General features: G+C 36.1%; 1 protein-coding gene and 1 long non-coding RNA gene across 2 annotated transcripts in view; one reads left to right on the top strand and one right to left on the bottom strand.

Moving 5' to 3' along the window:
* Window positions 1-3037, bottom strand: part of LOC108358615 (uncharacterized) — a 12929-nt gene extending 9892 nt beyond the window's left edge. The window contains exon 1 of the long non-coding RNA XR_001846800.1: window positions 3027-3037. This is a non-coding gene — a long non-coding RNA (uncharacterized LOC108358615). The remainder of the gene's footprint in view (window positions 1-3026) is intronic.
* The window catches only part of Irc (Immune-regulated catalase), a 234288-nt gene that overhangs the window by 119601 nt on the left and 105234 nt on the right, over window positions 1-9453 (top strand). The window lies entirely within an intron of this gene.

Genomic DNA, 9453 nt, shown 5'->3' with positions numbered 1-9453 from the left:
CTTTTATTATAGATTTTTTTCCTCTAAAAATATTATTTACAACCTTTCGTGAAATTTTATTGCATCTTTTAAGTTATCACTTTTCTTTAAATTTTGTTTAGCACTTTTTAAAGCATGTTTGAAGAGATGATAACCAGTTTTTCCTCCCACTTTCTTAGTTTTACTATAAATGTTCCCCATACCGAATTTCGTTTTTGTCTTCATTATATTTGTAGCTAACCAACATTTGTTTTCCCATTAAGATTGCTATCCTTCGGTTTAACTCTTTCCCAAGCCTTCTCAATTAATTTTTTATCAGCAATATGTCGGTTATCTAAATCTTTATTATATAAATATGATATATCATGTTCTCTACAAGCAGTGTCTAGTAGATTAATCCCTCGATCTCCTCTTACTCAAAGTTTCCGTAGTTTCGTTCCAGGTTCACAAAATTGATAACTAGGCAAATGAAGTTCAATAGGAAGCTTATTAATTATATTATTTATAAAACCTTTTCCAACGACTAACGATTTAAGAATAAGCCTATTTTCATAAATAACTCTCATATAAAATAATATTATATTCAAATAAACGCTGAAGTTTTTTTTAATAAATCTATAGTTCTATATAATTAAATTTTAAATTTCTAAATACCAATTCAACAGTTAATTTATATTCAAATACAATATTGTTATATGATTTAGAATAAACTTCTACATCATACATCGCTTCCCTATTTGTTCACTATAATACTTTAATTTAGTCTTAATATCCAAACCCCTTCTTTCATATTCATGTTGCTTTTGATGTTGCTCCATTATGTACTCCTCAATTTCACCGCCACAAACGGTTAGGAATTTTCCATTGTCATCCTCTTCATCCCATTTTTTGTAAAAAAAAAAAAAAGCATGGGCTACTCTGACTGGGATGCCCAAAACCTGTAACCGGGGACCCTCATCTTCATCTTCAATACATATATAAGGGTTTTTCATGTCTTCAAAGCACAACATCTCCAATTCGAAATCGAAGTTGTACTCTCCATGATGCTCGCTATTGAGGATTCGATTGATTCCAGGCATGATGTGTTTTATAAGTATCTTTAAACAAAGTAATAATTTCTAATGTACAGTATTAGCTTATTTATACATATTTCATAACTATATAAGAACCATTGAGGTAAACTGTTGATAAAGAACATATTTAAATATACATATATTTTAGTAATCTATTTTATACTTCATAATATGATTCAATTAAAATGTGGAAATAATCTTAAACTCAATGTTGCTGTCAAAGAATATATTTATTTTTTATTATCCTATTTAAATTTCATTATATGATTCAAATCAAATGCTAATTTATAAATAGCCTTGATCTTGATTTCATCATCATTGTTTGCCTAATAAGTATAGTAACGCCAAGTGGACGATAACGAATCCCACATAAACATATAACAAAAAAAATGCTCATAAAAGTATGTGTATATTTAAATGTTTTATTCATCTAGCATTATTCATTCATTCAATATTGCTGACTTAGTGAGAAAAGTTGTTAAGCATACTTCTTGTGAAAACTCATATTTTGTTATAGAAAGCAGGAGATATTAATAATACATATACATTTCTGACTGCATACCAACACACTTTACTAATTTTCGACATATAAACCACCTGGTATCGGATTTCTCAGATTTCCATCAGCGGTACACCCTGTGATCGATTCCGGTTCTGAATGGTATCGGATTTCTCGAATTTCCATCAGCGGAACACCCTGTGATCGGTTCCGGTTCCGGACTCAGATTTGTCACCAGCGACATCTTGCGGCTTTTATCTGGGTTCTGAACTTGGATAATCGGCGACATCTTGCGGCGGAGCAGCAAAGCTTGCGGCAGAGCACCAGCAAACCGTATAGCGGTTCTGCACCGGTGCAAGCAGCAAAACATGCCGATTCTGGACCTGTGCAGGTACTGGTCCAGAATCGGCATAACAATACTACTCACATGCACCTATTCCAATCGAATAGTTTGATGCTTTAATCTATTCGATGGCAGGAAAAAGCCCCGGTGCAGACAAAATCCCTTACCCCGTCCTAAGAAATCTCCCCCACACCGTTAAATACAGAATCATAAACCTTTATAATTCTATTCTAGCCCAGGGAATTTATCCCCAAGAGTGGAAAACTGCGGCTATTCTACCTATTGTCAAGCCAAATAAAAACAATGCAATAACTTCAAACTATAGATCTATTTCTCTGCACACCTGTATATCTAAGGTATTAGAAAAAATTATTTCCAGACGACTTATGTGGTTTGCCGAACAGAATAACCTTATTAACCCGCTCCAATTCGCTTTCCAAAAAGGCGTGAGTGTGATAGATCCTTTATTAATTTTCGACAACTTCTCCTCTTCGGCTCTTGCGGCAAGAAATCACGTCTCTATCTTAAGTTTGGACTTCGAGTATGCTTATGACAGAATAGGCTCCCATGTCATTCTTTCGGAACTCAAGCGCTGGAAAATTGGAGAGAGAATGTACAACGTTATCAAGTCGTTGCTCTGTAACAGAAAATTCTTTGTTCGCGTCAATAATTGTCGTCCGAAAATTGTTCCCCTTTTCAATGGCATCCCACAAGGTTCGCCGCTTTCGGTTTTATTATTTACATTAGCCTTTAACAAAGTAAGTTTCATCATATCGTCATATGCTCACATAGATCATTTTGCCTATGCTGATGATGTTCTAATTTTTTCAAAAATTAAAGACCTAACGCAAGTAAAAATAGTTTTTTCTAATATCTTAAAGGACTTAATCAATTGATCCAAATCATCGGAAGCACAGATTTCGGTCAGTAAAAGTTCTTCATTTCACATATGCAGAAAACACAAATGTTCACCCCTAAGCCTTTCCTTGTTTATCACTACCATTCCCCATACTGACACATTGAGAATTTTGGATAGAATTTTTGATAAGAGACTTTCTTATAAGTTTAATTTCTAGACTAAATATCATTAAGTTTTTATCGTCCAAGCATTCTTTTGTGCACATAACCACACTTGTTAATGTAACAAAGCTCTAATATTAGGTAAAATTGACTCCGGACTCGCTATATACGGACACTGCGCAAATCAGCACATTAAAAAAACTCCTACAAGCTCCATACCATGCTGAAGCCAGCAGAAGCATTCGTGCATTCCCCACCTCACCAATAAGAGTAATCCTAGCTGAGGCCGGGTTGCCGGGAATTCCAGAGAGGGTAGAATACAATTATATGATGCTTATACCAAAGATCTTACTCTGCAGAAATGAAACTCTATTCTCTACTGTGAAATCCTGTAAACAAATGAAGTCACAGACGAACAAGCCATCTGCAATCTTTCGCATCGTAAGCTACATTAAGGAACTAAATATTCTATCCACGCCGAAGTTGAGTACTCATAAGCGATTTACCTGAGCATCCAAAACTGTCTACAGGTGCCATCGAATACAGTCAACTTTACAACAAGGCAATTGAGCCTTTAAGGACGGAGTGGGAATTTATGTTTACAGACGGTTCCAAGTCCAACACCAGCACTTCTTTTGCTGTAACAAAAGGGTCAGGGGTTACAATTTCTGTCGGTGCTCTACCCATGTACTGCTCGGTATTCACAGCCGAATCAGCAGCATTACTAGAAGCTATACATTTTGCCTCTAAACACGAAAGGAAATTCGTCATATGTACTAACAGTAAATCAACCATCGAAGCCCTCTTCAACAGCTCCAACGACTCTCATATAATTTCTAAAATGCGTGAAGTTCTTTTTCGACATAAAAAATCAATTAAAATCATGTGGGTACCAGGACATGTCGGAATAGAAGGCAATGAGTATGCGGATAAAATAGCCAAGGCTGGCAATGATGAACCATTACACCTGTTTAATTATGTGTCCCCGAAGGACATCAAAAAACTTATACAAAGATTGACTACTTCTAAATTTTCTTCAACATGGCTCAGCTATCAACACAGGTACAGAAATTATAACTTTTATGGAAGTAAGCCTCAGTATTTGCCACACATAGCGTGCCACAAAATCAAAACCTTTGTTCGTCTGAGAATCGGCCACACCGTATCCACTCATTCCCATCTTCTAAGAGGTACTAATAAACAAGCATGTCCGTTTTGCGGTTCAACAGAATCAACAATATCTCACTTATTGGACGAATGCGTGGGACTAATTCACATCAGAGCTTCCATAGACAGACGACACTTACATACAAATGTGGAATGATTAATTGATTTCTCAGAAACTATTAGGGCTATCGAAAAATGATGTACACTGCCGCCAAAATGTATTTGCACAGAAAATTTTTTTCAATATGTGCAAAAATTTTTGTTCAAGCCAGGCAAACTATAAGCGCTATAGAAAAATTATGTATACTGCCGGCAAAAAGTATTGACACAGAAATTTTTTCACAATATATGCAACAATNTAAGCGCTATAGAAAAATTATGTATACTGCCGGCAAAAAGTATTGACACATAAATTTTTTCACAATATATGCAACAATTTTTTTTCCAATATTTTTCCGCCAATTTTTTATAAAAATATGGTTTATTCTACAACAAAACACATAAAAATATAATTCCTAAACTTTGAATAAGACTCACGAAAATTCAGCAAATTTTCAACTTTTTAATCAGATTTTTTAGCATTTTTTTTTGAGTATGCAGTTCTGCAGCCCATTAAATTCTTGTAAAAAACCTGCAAGTTCGAAGTTAACGGTAAATCAGAGGTAATTCTTAGCTACTTAAAACTTATACTTTATTATAATAAAACTGATTGTACTTCAAATCTGCATATCCAAAAAAAATTTAAAAATCTGATTAAAAAGTTGAAAATTTGCATGAACATTTGCTGAATTTTTGTGAGTTTTGCTGAAAGTTTAGGAATTATATTGTTATGTGTTTTGTTGTAGAATGAACCATATTTTTATAAAAAATTGGTGGAAAAATATCAGAAAAAAAATTTTTTTACATATATTGTGCAAAAATGTCTGTGCCAAAACTTTTTGCCGGCAGTATACATAATTTTTCGATAGCGCTAATAGTTTGCCTGGCTTGCTTCGTAAATTCGTATACAAAGCTAAGTAGTTGTGGCCATTTAAAATGCTTATGACTTTCGCCAAATCTAAAAATTTTTCTCCAAAAAGCAGACGTATGTTTTTATAGATGGGACATATACCAATAAAGTGATAGATACATTCAACTTCCCCCAAATTACAAACTGGACAAATTTCCGAAGAAACGTTTTTAAAAGGTCTTGCGTTGAGGTTGAGGAGACCCGCTCTAGCGCAGAAAATCAAGCTTATTTTGTACGTGCTAAATTCATCACTAAAATATGTTTGAGATAATGGGCCAAGCTTTGGGTACCGGTCACGAGAAGTTGACTTTTGGGCACATTCTAAAAACATACTGAACTCATTCTCAACAAGCTTAGCCAGTAAGGTAGGGATGTAACTGCCTAGTGCCTTTGGAGAGAAGTCTGTTATATCGTTCCACCCTTTTACCCAATACGTAGCTTTCTGCAGCGTCTCTTCCGCCAGTATTCGCGGCAACCTTTAGTTTTCTAGGTTCAGACATCTGTCTATAAAAATCATGTGAGAGCGCAGTGTATGAAAAAATTTCGGAAAGATACCCGTTTCAAGGTGCAGCATATAATTCGGGGTGTTAGGTGGGAGAAAAATAAGTTTTTTTATGAAAAAACGTAGAAGCTTTTCCACTTGCTCATATATTTCAAAGCCCCATATTTGGGACCCATAAAACATGATCGACCTGGAGGCTGAATCAAAAATTTTTAGCTTCCTGGACAAGAGTATTCTTGAGTTGTTTATGAACCTTAACCACGTAGCGTTAATGGCGTTCTTAGCGTTAACAAGCTTAGAATCCAGGTGTTTGGAATATGAGAGCTTGTAGTTCAGAAGTACTCCTAAGTATTTATATTCATTTACGATATCCACCAGCTGATTACCATAACTCCAGCTCCAATTAGATGGGATTCTTGTACCTTTCCTGAAAACTAAGATCTTCGATTTCATTAAGTTTAATCTAAGCGCCCATTGTGTACAGTACGAGTGCAATGCATCAACCATTTCTTGCAGCTGCTGCGGATATTCCGCCAGCAAGACTATATCGTCCGCATACATTAACACTTTTATAGTTGTATTAGCCACTTTAGCTCCACCAGGGAGATAGTTGTGCAGCTCGTTGGCTGTTAGTGTTAACGTATATAAGACGTAGCGTTTCGACTAGATGACTCGAGAGACCATAGGGAGCTAGTTTCTGTATCTCCTCAAATTCGCGATATATTTCGAACGAAGCCCTCCTCTACCAGCCGCAACAGCGCTATTGTGATAAAATTTCACTCACCGCTTGATCGTAAATAATCGCACGTGCCTTTGGCGAGTACCGTAGACGAGTTAAATCCGCGGTCCCCCTTATGCCTATTGGTTTTGATGGTACATTCCATATTATTGAGAGTCTCACTCCCGAGAATCGGCGCATACTGCAAGAGGCCATTAGAATGCGAAGACAAGGTAAACTCTCGTCTGTACGCACAGTCCGTGGCTATGTACAAGTTCAGAAAGAGAAGGGGAAGAATAATTTGGCGACAAAGATTATGTGTAGAGAGGACTTGGCGCAGTTTCACTAGTTACCGCTTGTTATTATTATTTTTCAACCACGTATATTTTGTTAATATTGTTAAGATAGCGCACCTCTTCTTATGCTGTTTGTTTTTGTCTAACTTCGCTGTCTGTTATTGTTGTCTTAAAGTTGCTTACTTTATTTTCCACTATAAACGTAAACAACAGCGAATCGACTAGCGTTGCTGACTGTAGTCTTGAAAAATTTGTTAAATGTGTTATGCCGACGCCAGAGCGGATTTAATATAGTGCACTTTAATGCGCGCAGCCTAAATCCTGAAAAAATGGATGTGGTTAGAAATACTTTTGAATTTTCATCCGTAGACATAATCTGCGTTTCTGAGACCTGGTTCAACTCTGATATTAGTGACCCCCACAATGATATTAAAGATTATAAACTTTTCCGATCTGGCAGAAATGGAAAAAGGGGTGGGGAGGGTAGCGATATATTGTAAAAAATACTTGAGTACGAAGCTGTTGTATCAATCAATCGATGGTATTACTGAATACTTGCTTGTTGAGCTGTTTAACTCTGTATGTAAAATACTTTTGTCATGTGTTTACAATCCTAATAAATGTTGTAGAGTTTGTGATTATTTTAATGTTCTGTCCCCTCTGTTGATTATGAATATATTATTGTTTGTGGAGACTTCAATGTTAATTTGCTTAGCCAAGATTACTACAGTTCTCGATTAAGAGATGTCGTCGCTACTGTTGGATTATCGTTTGTTAATACATCTATACCTACAAAGTATGGAAATAACTGTTGTCCATGTCTGCTTGATTATTTTATTGTGTCTGACCCTCAAAGTGTGCTAAAATTTGATCAGCCGTCCTTTATATCAGACCATGATCTCATTTTCTGTTATTTTGATTTGAATCTTAATTCTGACCGAACTAACTTAGTAAACAACCATATCTCATTTGACTACCGTTTTCTAAACGTTGATAATCTCTTAACTGACCTCTCACACATTAATTGGTCAATGTGCTTGGGACTTTGCACAGTGAATGAGAAGCTTGCCTTTTTTAATGACAACGTTCTGAGTGCTCTTAGAGCTCATGTCCCGCTACGCACTTTTGAGAACAGATCCTTATCGTGCCCTTGGTTCAACTCTGCGGTCCGAACTATGATCAGAAAGCGTAAAAAGGCTTATTCTCGGTGGAAAAAGAACGGTTCAGATGCAAATTGGTCTGCATTTATGGTAGTTAGGAATGAAGCCACTTCAGTAATTAAACGTGAAAAGCGCAGGTTCTTTGGAAAAAAGTTGGATCCCTCACTCCCCAATAATGTCCTGTGCCGAAACTTAAAAAATCTCCGAGTACATGTCAGTAACAGCACTAGCTGCCTACTCGAGCCTGAAACTCTAAATAACTTCTTTGTGAGCCGTGCGTCTTCCCCTTGCTTACTCGCCCCAAACATTTCATTTTCGTGTCGTCGTCCTTCTGTTGATGAAATGTTTGAATTTAGTGCTGTGTCTGAGTGTGATGTAGTAAGATGTATCAATAAAATACGGTCCAATGCAATCGGCGAAGACGCCATTCCAATACGATTTATTAAAATAATTTTACCGCTTATTTTACCTACCTTGACTCATATTGTCAATCATTGCTTCACCACCTCTTATTTCCCTGACGCATGGAAGGTTGCAACTGTAATTCCGGTAGCTAAGAATAAATTTGCATGTAGTCCTTGTTATTTTCGTCCTATTAGTATCTTGCCTGTCTTGTCTAAAGTACTTGAGTTTTTGATTTCTGAACAAATATATGTCCATCTTGAGAAATTTAGGTTATTGTCCCCGTTCCAGTCCGACTTTAGAGCTAGACACAGGCTATGATTCAAATACTTGACGACATTCGGATATCCTTTGATAAAAACCACCTGACAATATTATGCCTTTTGGATTTCTCCAAAGCTTTCGACTCAGTTAGCCATGAACTACTATGCCTCAAACTCAAAAACTATTTTGGGTTTAGTGACTTTGCCGTGCAGTTAATGAAGAGCTATCTGTCCGACCGAGCCCAGAGAGTAAGAGTTGGTGCTGAAGTATCTAAACTAAAACCACTATTAACGGGTGTACTCCAAGGCTATATTTTAGGGCCATTGCTATTTAGTTTGTTTATTAATGACATCTTCAGTGCTTGCCAATATGCAAAAATGCATGCTTACGCGGACGATATACAGATTTATTTGTCAGGAACTTTTTAAGACATGGCTAACTTGTGCGCGAATTTCAATAGAGAATTAATGTATATATCGTCTTGGTTTTCGAAAAATGGTCTTTGTCTCAACTGTGATAAATCCTTTGTGTTGCCTGTATGTAAAAGAAATATTAAATTTGGTATTATTCCGTCCTTGTACATTGGTGATAAGTCTCTTAAATTTGTTTCTAAAGTGACTAATCTTGGTTTTGTTATAAACACTAACCTAACATGCACTGATCATGTTAACTCTGTCGTAGGCAAAGTCTATTATACTTTAAGAAATTTAAGAATGTCTGCAACTTTTACGCCATTAATCGTTAGACGTAAACTGGCCATTCAATTAATATTGCCAATTATCTGCTATTCTGAGCTAGTCTACAGCAGCCTAGATTCTCAATCTTCCCATAAAATTGATGTAATATTCAATCATGTTACTCGATATGTTTTTGGGCTATCGAAATTTGATCGAATATCCGATTGGAAATCACGACAGTTGGGCTGCAGTATCACAAAATTTTTTTTTTTTCGCCTAATGACGGATAAAGATCCTAGATATCTATACGAAAAATTATCCTTCTCAAAGTCTTCACGCCTTAC

This window comes from Rhagoletis zephyria, unplaced genomic scaffold, assembly GCF_001687245.7.
Source record: "Rhagoletis zephyria isolate East Lansing unplaced genomic scaffold, Rhagoletis_zephyria_1.1 Rzeph_scaffold_00275, whole genome shotgun sequence".
Lineage (NCBI taxonomy): Eukaryota > Metazoa > Arthropoda > Insecta > Diptera > Tephritidae > Rhagoletis > Rhagoletis zephyria.
This window is presented reverse-complemented; position numbering and strand designations above follow the sequence as displayed.